This window comes from Pectinophora gossypiella, chromosome 25 (assembly GCF_024362695.1).
Source record: "Pectinophora gossypiella chromosome 25, ilPecGoss1.1, whole genome shotgun sequence".
Lineage (NCBI taxonomy): Eukaryota > Metazoa > Arthropoda > Insecta > Lepidoptera > Gelechiidae > Pectinophora > Pectinophora gossypiella.
Window position 1 is genome coordinate 5,521,724 of NC_065428.1, and position 10,543 is coordinate 5,532,266.

Below are 10,543 nucleotides of genomic sequence, written 5' to 3' on the forward strand. Positions count from 1 at the left end.
CTAAGCGGGGTCAAAACAACCTTACATTGCATTCTTCTCTTTCAGTCGTCATCAGTACACATATCCTTCTTCACACAATCCATGCACACTTAGGAAACACACACACTTTCTTGAAAGTAAAATTACATACTCAATTCCAGAATGTACAACCCTACCCAAAGTGCTTACTGATTCAGATATTCCAAGAAATTCGTGTACAAAATTATAATTGACTCAATCATACTACAGCACGCCTGACAAAGCCGTACATGACAATTAACATGCGGACTCAAAGTCATTTTGATGACAATGACAATTAACATGCTGCAGACGCAGACATTTTGATGAACAGACAGACAAGGTCAGTGCACCGTTGGAAAATTGTTGAACCTGTTCTGGGGCTTGAAATATGAGCTTGAAATTGTTGATATCAGCTCATAACATGAGCTCACGACTACGTAGTCAATCAGACTACATCCATCAGAGGTACATCCATCACAAGATGAACTGTAAGTACCCACACCTCACTTGATCTCACCGAGCCTTCTGTTAGACGTCATAAGAGGTGAGCCGTATCGCCGCTAGGGAAAGCAATCCCGATCTCGCGGGATCCCGATCTCGCAGGATCTCCATCTCGCGAGATCTCGTCAAATTATCGGGATCAATCCTGAAGCATAATATGACGAGATCCCATTCGAGATAAACGGGATTGGGCGAATCTCCTTGCGTTATACTTATTGTTTTGATTATGCTAATTTTCCAATTTTTTTTTGTTTTTTTTTTTTTGACGTGACTTATTGTAGATTTGCCGCAGATGGCAGTAACTACTTGGCCGGACAAATCTAATTTCCAAAGAAACCCTAATTATATTGAAGAATAAAGGTATTTGTTTTCTTTCTAAAAATATTTTGTTTTAATTAACCTCACTATCCATACAAGCAGTTTTTATCATTTTCACCCAAGCTAACTTTAAATTTATTTATGAACTGGACGAGACTCCGAAAATTTCGGGATCGCGCGAGTTTGATATTTCCAATCCTGCGGGATCCCGAATATGTGATCTTGAGTCGGGATTGCATTTCCTAATCGCCGCCTATTTGCGCCAACTGTATGCTGATATCAGGATTCCAATAAAATGGTAGTTTGAAAGCGTTATAAAGTTGAAAACATTATTTTGTCTGGGATAAATAGTACAACTTTTTAAGAGAGACATGGCCATCCCCTTCGTATATGGATAGACGTGGCTGGTTACCAATCTCCAGACAAAGCATTGTTGAAAGAAATGAAACTCGTGTTCCATAACTAGATCGTATATCAACAATAGGCGTAGTAACATTATTCAGACCCACTTAAGGTAGTGAGGGGTCCTAAGTCCTCTTGCAATGAAACACGATACACTTCAATTAGAAACATGATAGGCGACTCACTTGAGTACAATACATACAATGTCAATTGACAATTATTTTGTTGCAAATTTTATTTAGGTAGTCGCCATATTGGCCCTGATTCCTGCACACCCTTCATAATTTTATTTTAAGTTTTTAAGTTTTTTTTTTATTTAAAAAAAATTAAAATGTTTTTAAGTTATACCTGTCATTTTCTTATCCAACGAAAAGGAAAGGGACGAATGACTGACAATTGTTAATTTTAAAATAAGTAAGTGAATAGCCCGGGCGAATAAAATAGGCATCTCGTTGATATGCAACCCGTTTTACGTGTGCTGTCAACTTAATTTTATTATTGGGAGGGTTGTTTTGTTTTTTTCTTTCAGCCTTAAATTTACATTTACCTATTCCATAAATTTTATGCCTGTCGATTACTCGTCCATTTATATATTATTACAACGGGGCAACGCTGCGAGCGTGATGGGCACATTCGGTCGAGAGGTGATAAAAGGGAGCATTTTAAATTGAGCTTTTTAATTTAGTTTTAGTAGTATAGTTTTAATCCTTATTTTTGCGTTTATTACCTATTCTTAGTTTCTATATATTAAATACTTAATATCAAATGTCACTAAGAATATTATCCAAATAATATAGGTATTTACAAATACCTACCTGTAGGTATTACTCCAAGAATGTCCGTTATTTACCAACTTAAGAAGACCTCAAACATTACCTAATTCAATACACAGGAATAGAACATCATAGGTCAAAACAAATTAGAACTTCTCCAGTTTTAAAAGATCTGTGATGTAGCTCAAATTAGTATGATATTGTAAAGAATATGACAGGTCTAAATATAATGGTTAGTTTAGTGCTTCTAATGCTATTAGTTTATGGTATCGCATAGAATCTCGCGTGGCAAGTTTCAAATTTTGCGTAGGTGAACCTGGCGCTTAGTAGAGTGGCCAATATTTAATAGCGTTTTGGATAAAATAAATAATCGTAAGCAGACCTATAGGTACAATACTTCGCGATCTCTCAGTCTTCAATAAATATAATGCTAAAATAATAGTCGATATCTTAGACCATAATATCCTGTTACAATACTGTTGCAAATATCGCGAAAGAAATCGTTGATATGTATATCGATACTACCTCTATAGCAGTTCAGCTATTGTAACATCTATCAAGGATTTTTCTGTTTTTTCAAGTAAGTATCCCTAAAGTTTTGTGAAAAAAGTGTTCAGTTTTTTTGTGTGGTTAAATTATCTCACGATTGAATTTGCTGCAACTTATATAAAAAAGGCTTAGATTTTTATTTTATTTCCTGGCATAAACACTATTCATTTTCAACATTTTTTTCTAGTACTTATATAAAAAAATCTGTCAATAATTCTTTATTGCACGTATAATATTAGGACAGTAACATACCGGTAAGAATATCTTCTCTTCTATCGTGTGGGTTGTAAGGTGGATTACCAACCTCATCAACCCTGGTGTCAGGGTTATTATTGAGCCGCCAGAGGCCCCTGATATGGCTGATGTAACGACGTGTGTATTTAGTGCTTTAATAAACACATTTTGTGGCCTTATTTGCAATGCAAATTAAGTACTTATATATGTATGTATGTACGTGCGTATATGTATGTGTACGTGTGACGTCACATGAGATTAAATCGAGCCCCTGCAATGACCATTGAAGTGGAGTCAATGTCAGATAATTGAATAACTGAGTATGTGCAGATACTATCAGAGAGCCGTCCTGGGATTGGAATCAGTAGGCTGCATTATTCAATGACGTCATTAGCCATTATGAGTAGCCATTCGACTACTGTAGAATATGTTCAGGTGCTTACATATATCTACCTTATATCTACCTTAGCGGCCTTATTGCTATTTAGCAATAAGGCCGCCTATTGTACTTATGTTTTTATTCGTATGTTTATGTCCTTTGTATATGTCGTTGTGCAATAAAGTATTATTGATTGTTATTGATTGATTGATTGTTACATACTCTTCTAAAATAGGTATACATAATATAACATAAGCTCAACACTATATCATACTGCGGACACTTCATACAAACAATCTCGTTTTACACAGACAATACACATTGACATTAGCGACACGCACATCTGTGTGACGTTTGACACCATACGATTGCAGTCTAAACTATGATCAAGGAGGGGTGAGGTAAACCTAGCACAGATGCTGGTGGGGAGCGGAGAGTTGCCATTCTATACGTAGTATTGTTCCTTATTCTATGACCATATCCCAATTGGGGTAGTCTAAGGTACTTACATCCATCGCAAGATGAACTTGGTACCCATAACTCAAAGAGCTTTCTGTTAGACCAACGTGATAGGGAATAGAGATATGGGTGTGATTAGGATACATCAAATCAAATATCCTTTATTGCACACAAACAAAACATTCAATTATTTATGAAACATTTAGCAACATTACAAATGTGCAATATATCTGATCATCTCAACAAAAAGGAAACGACAAAAATAAAAAAGTCTAAAGATTTATTTGTGTTGGTATTATGTAAAATGTATTCGACTACCCGATACCGACCCCGCAGGCGTGGTCGTCCATTTCCCTCAATCAGCGCTTATCGCTATCGACCCACTAGAGTCGATTAATTCTTTCAAATATTTTTCCTCTCACACGACGCCCTGAGCCGAGGTTCGCGCCCAACTGGGCACCCTCAGGCCTGTTGTCTTAAACGTTGTACCGGGTAAGAGCCTTCAGCGCTCCCCATTTGTCCGGCCAAGTAGTTAATGCCATCTGCGGCAAGTCAACAATAAGTCACGTCAAAAAAAATATTCGACCAAAAAGATGGTCATCCTACTTTGAAATATTACCTATATTGAGTATGCAATATAATAAAATACACATTTAGCATCTCATTATGTTCTTTATTGCTATTGTTATAAGAACCACATGGGGTGTTAAGCTAAAATTGATTTTTAACAGTTTTTGTAGACCAGTTTAAAAAAAATAACTTATAAAAAATAATTGATTGTTTAAAATTTATGTGACTTTACATCCGTTTCGCAGTCATTCTTTGTGCTTTATTGTCGTCATATTTAAAAGCGTTTTTTGGCTGATAATATAGAAATAGATTTTCTATTAAATATGTTATGAGCGTTTTTATACAATCCATACATACTTACTTACATAAGATCAGGAAATGGAGTCCTTATAATATTACTAAACGAAAAGTAACGAAGACATAAGCAGGGAATTGTTTCTCTGCCAATACGAGTATGTCCATATCCAATTTAAGAGATATTTCCGGGAATTGGTAAGATAACTTTTTTGGTACATGGTACGGGAATAACGTTGATAAGACAAAGATTACATCAATCAATTTTTAATTATAAAAATAATCTAAGAAGAGTTTCCGATTTTCTAATTTCATATTTTTATATTTTTATCTACCTTCTAAACCTCATAAGGCTTAGATTGCCAGAAACAATAATAGTTAAAAAGTTAAGCTTGGATTTAAAAATATACATAATCAGAATCCCGGAATACCGGATATGCAAAAATGGCTGTGTTAATATTTATGTGTGTATTTACATTAGTGATTAAAAAAGAAATCATTGTTACTCATGTTAGTCACATCCTGAGTCCAAGTTATAATATTATTATTTTAAATATATTATTGTTACTATTTTATTTATTAACAGCCTCCGTGGTCTAGTGGTTAGAGCGTTAGGCTCACGATCTGGAGGTCCGGGTTCGATTCCCGATGGGGACATTGTCGAAATCACTTTGTGAGACTGTCCTTATTTTGGTAAGGACCTTTCAGGCTTGCATCACCTGATTGTCCGAAAAAGTAAGATGATTCCGTGCTTCGGAGGGCACGTTAAGCCGTTGGTTCCGGCTATTAGCCGTAAAAATACCTCCACCAACCCGCATTGGCGCAGCGTGGTATGCTACATACCTCCTCCGGTTGATTGAGGGGAGGCCTGTGCCCAGCAGTGGGACGTATATAGGCTGTTTATGTATGTATGTATTGTTATTATAATATTATCTCGCCGTCAATGCAACTCTTATTTCATACTTATTTAAAAACGCTGTCTATTCCAATCCTTGTTATATCTGGATTCCGAACACTATTGGAACCCGAAATAATTATTATAAATTTATCAAATATTGGATAGAATGGACTGAACTGATTGAACAAGAAAAATCCATTTATCGTAAAATTATCCCGTACAAAATTAAATTATTTTATTAAAAGTACTATAATTCTCACAGTCATTTTAAAAAGGCTTTTTTGGTAGCCTAGTTTGATAGTGTAGAGACAGTTAAGTGGCAAAAAGTCGTATTATCCTTATCCGTAGTACTTCTTCTTCTTCTATCGTAGTTGTGAGGTGGAGTACCAACCTCATCAACCCTGGTGTCAGGGTTACTATTGAGCCGCCAAAGGCCCCTGACATGGCTCATGTAACGACTACTTACTTACATCAGTAAGCAGTAACCGGGACCAACGGCTTAACGTGCCTTCCGAAGCACGGATCATCTTACTTTTTGGACAATCAGGTGATCAGTCTGTGATGTCCTAACCAAACTAGAGATCACAAAGTGATTTTTTGTGTTTTGTCCCCACCGGGATTCAAACCCGGGACCTCCGGATCGTGGACCACTGGACCACGGAAGCCGTAGTACTAATTCTACTACATAGTACTAGTACCGCAATCTGTAATACCATTTTTATTGCGAAAAAATGATTATGAATTACGTGCAATTTTATATCAAACTATGAAAGCAGGAGATTATTTAAAACAACCACAATATACTTCACACACGACACACGAAAAAGGCGACTACTTAATAGCAATATCTATTTTATAAACTCTATCTTGAAAACATTTACGTAGACAAGGTAAATCCGTTTATGTACAGGAGGGTTCCGTATAAAATCTCGTTTTTTACGACAGATTTTATAACTTGGGTGGTTAAAAAGTTTTTAATTTTACAAGTTCTCAGTGATATTGCCTTTGTTTGTGCACAACAAGCGTTCTAGCTTCGTCATAACTGTGAAAACTTCTAAGTATAAAACAAAGTCGGCCATGATTTTATAGCGTATTATATATTCGAGCTAGTCATTGTTATTTTGTTTTATTTGAGCAGTTTACTAAGTTACAGAAGCTACCGTAGATAAACTTACGCCCATTATCCCTTTAGGAGTTAATAAAGTCACAAATCGTTACAATATCAACATACCACTGATTTTAATTTAAGTAGAATTCATAATAGTGTTAAGTAGTTAAGGTTCGGTGAGGTTTGGGTACTTAGTTCATCTTGCGATGGATGTAGCTTTGTCTACCCCAATTGGGACATAGACTTGAGCTTACGTTATGTTTGTGTGTTAAGTTAAATTATAGTCATTATGGTCAGTACAGTCACGGTGATCCTGTGTATCACTTCAAAAAAAAAAAATTCAAAAAAAATATTTATTTTTCAAAATTGGCTTACAAAGTTAGCGCTTTTTGAACGTCAAACAAAATTAAATTACTTACATATTATGTAACTAGCTGTAAAACTACTACCACATCGGAATCTGTAACGCTGAGGGAAAGACGTGGCCAGAAAACCTCCCAGCACAGGGCCCTAGTCCTACTGTTTCATGTTTTCCTTTCTTTTCTTTTTTTTTAATCTAGTTTGTATTACTTACATAATTTATAGACTTAAATACAATGGTATTCCAATTACACTGGGTTGCTTCTCATCTTCTCAAACGGGGAGCGCCAATTCGATCCCCGGTACCGACCGGACTTGCCTAATGAGTTACTTATTTACCTTAAGTGCAATTTTCACTACACAGCCTTCGTGGTCTAGTGGTTAGAGCGTTAGGCTCACGATCTGGAGGTCCGTGTTCGAATCCCGATGGGGACATTGTCGAAATCACTTTGTGAGACTGTCCTTTGTTTAGTAAGGACTTTACAGGCTTGAATCACCTGATTGTCGGAAATAATAAGTTGATTTCGTGCTTCGGAGGGCACGTTAAGCCGTGGGTCCCGGCTATTAGCCGTAAAAATACCTCCACCAATCGGCAGTGGAGCAGCGTGGTGGAGTATGCTCCATACCCCCTCCGGTTGATTGAGGGGAGGCCTATGCCCAGTAGTGGGACGTATATAGGCTATTTATGTTTATGTTTGTTATGGAATTTTCGCTAACAGAGTTGACTCGACCATTATAGACGGCGATACGGCTCACTCACTACTTATCACGTGTCTAACTGAAGCGTGGATACCAAAGATGAACTTTGCGATACCTACCTTTGACTAGCCCAATCGGATATGCATTATTTTACACACGGATCTCCAAACATTTTTTTTTTGCAAAACTGCAGGTTCACAAATCGCCGGCAACAAAAACTCGGACAATAGTTTTTTCAGTAAATATTTTGTACTTTTTGGATACCGAATGAAATTGTTCGACCGTCACTTTAATATTTATAGATAACGGAATTGTCACATTAGAGTTTTTTCTAATATTTTATTCTTGTCATTATACTAATTAAATTAAATACAACTTGAAGAACAAAGAGTAGGTAATTGGTGTCTAGATAAAGAAATAATGGTACTTATGTAATTATTTTCAATTAAAAAATTAAAAATAATCTTATAAAATATTCTTATTATTAATCACGTCAGGGGCCTTTAGCGGCTCAATAATAACCCTGATACCAGGGTTGATAAGGTTGGTCATCCATCTCACAACCCACACGATAGAAGAAGATTATGCAAAGAATGGCTTTTATAACTTTATTGATTTAGTGCAATAATACCGTCAATTTACTATACCTATTCATGTATTGTGTAAAGTTCTGTATGATTCCGCTATTGTCCATTAAAGTAAGTACATTAGATTTGATTTATTGATCAGAAATAAAAACTAAAATTAAAACTTTTTAAGGAAAATGGTTGGATATAATAAGTTGGATGTGCGGCAAAATCTGTCTTAATAGATAAATATCGGCCCCATCAACCTTCGCCTTATATATTCCATAGTCTCTGCTTACCCTGGTGGGAATCAGGCGTGAGTTCATGTATGTATGTGTAAATAGGAAAAGACGCGGTATCCTAAACAATATCTACAATAACATCAGATAAGGTAACATGGATCTTCTAAAATTTTCTTTTCATCCTTAACTTAGCATTAAAAGACGTTCATTCCTTTATAAATTGCCTTTATATCTACTTTATAAACTAACTCAGCAACTTAACCAACATACTTGAAACATCTCTAAGCTAATTCTCAGTATTTCAAGCACAAGATCAGTATTAAAATAGTTTTATTTCGACAAAAACCATTCTCCATTGAACACCTGCCCTAATTGTCGTCCCTAACGAATACAGAATCGAGAAACCTGTTTATATATGGATAAAAAGTGAATACCAACTTTGGATTACCATATGGATACTTTTTCTCAAACACATTTGAATCTAAAGCCCAAGAAAGAAAGACTAGAATCAAGTGGAGATGACTTACTGAATAGCAAAAAGTAAAGTTGCAAGATGGGTCTTTACAAAGTTAATTTTGCCGCCAAAAGGAAGCCCATGGCAACTAAAACCAGTCTAAAACTAAGAAAATAAAGTAGAGAATCTATTTGTGTGTTGATGAGCAGGTGGTAAATCTATTTTGGTAGATACAGAACCTTCATTCTGATGCGTTTTTTGGACACCGACTACTTTATAATGTCTTTTTTATTGAAAGTTTGTATTGTAGTTTTGTTTTGATTCTGAAGTGTTTGATAGAGCCGTCTTTCGAAGAAAATGACACATTTTGTAGAGTTTTTTCCAGTTTGGCGACAGTTAAATAATTTTGTTGATTTAATTGCAATTTCCATTTAAATATATTTAAAAATAAATTACCAAGTTCTGGTAGATTTTATATCTTTTCAAAATTTTATTTTCAACCAGTATGCTGCCATCTAACGGAATTTTCACAAAGTAGGTATACTTAAGTATAATTTTGTGATGTAGTGTTGGTATGTAGAGAAAATTATGATTGTATGTATTTTAATTTACGTCAGTAGAGATAATATTTAAAAGGCAAAGGTAGAATTTCATTCTTATTATTTATCTAAATCGATTTTTGCAGATATATATAGATATTTTGGAATTTTCGTTATTTCCAAATTGCCTAATGTAATAGGTCAATGAGAAATACAAGTGATAGAAATCACAATTAATATTTTATTGCTGCTCAACCAATGAGCAGAATAATCCGTCTATTCGTATTCTTAAATTTTTACATGTTGCCAAACTTACATATAATTAAGTACTTAAAGGAAAACTTACCCCATCCAAGACAGAATTTAAAATCCAATCGATTCCCAAAACAAACAATCCAAAACTTTCACAAACTGTCACTGGCACGAATAAAAAATTCGACACACTTAAAAAGTATCTGTCACTTCGGAAAAATACACTCGCACTTCTATTCAATTCACAAATCAAGGTTTCAAAACCAGGCCAAAAATTATTTCAATATAAGGAAAATGTCAAATCGGAAAAAATAAGTTCATCAGCGTTCTTACTTCAAAAGTTCGATTGCGCGCGTAAACGGAGTTAAATCGTCATAGATTACGCGTCCGGCGCGATAGGCAGTTGACAACACACTGAGTCGCTTACTGTGTAATGCATCACAGAGTCACAGAAGTCACAGAGTAGTTTACTGTAGAGCCTGCAGACGACGGCTTTGATAAGCTTGTACGTAGAATGATTTGTAGACGTCAGAAGTTTTGAATGCTTTTTCGTTTTGTCTTGAATGAATGCAATCTCTATTCAGACCACTTGGGCTGTGTGATAGTGATAGCGATCTAGTCTATGTTTTTGAATAGTAGTCTAATTATAATTGCTATCTGACTGTTGTGTTAATGCTTGAATTTTGTTCTGGGAGCCATCTATAATAATATATTTTTTAAATGTTTAATAGAAACAGTAAAAAATAACGCAGCCTACGTTTCTTGAGTAGCTATTGGTTTAAAATTTAATGATACTATCGACTGAATGGATATTGACAAGGATCTTAGTTCGATTCCGAACTTGGAAAAATAAATGTTTGTTACTTATATCTGTATATTTTGATATAGACTCTACTAGAAACTTTAGATATAGATCACTCATCATTTTTTTTTATTATAATATTGT

At 35.1% G+C, this 10,543-nt stretch overlaps 1 protein-coding gene across 1 annotated transcript in view; it reads right to left on the reverse strand.

The window, feature by feature from the left end:
* The window catches only part of LOC126378062 (irregular chiasm C-roughest protein-like), a 107,958-nt gene extending 97,961 nt beyond the window's left edge, over window positions 1-9,997 (reverse strand). The window contains exon 1 of the mRNA XM_050026183.1: window positions 9,692-9,997. The gene's annotated coding sequence lies outside the window, so the exon portion shown is untranslated. The remainder of the gene's footprint in view (window positions 1-9,691) is intronic.
* Between the last annotated feature and the right edge of the window lie 546 nt (window positions 9,998-10,543).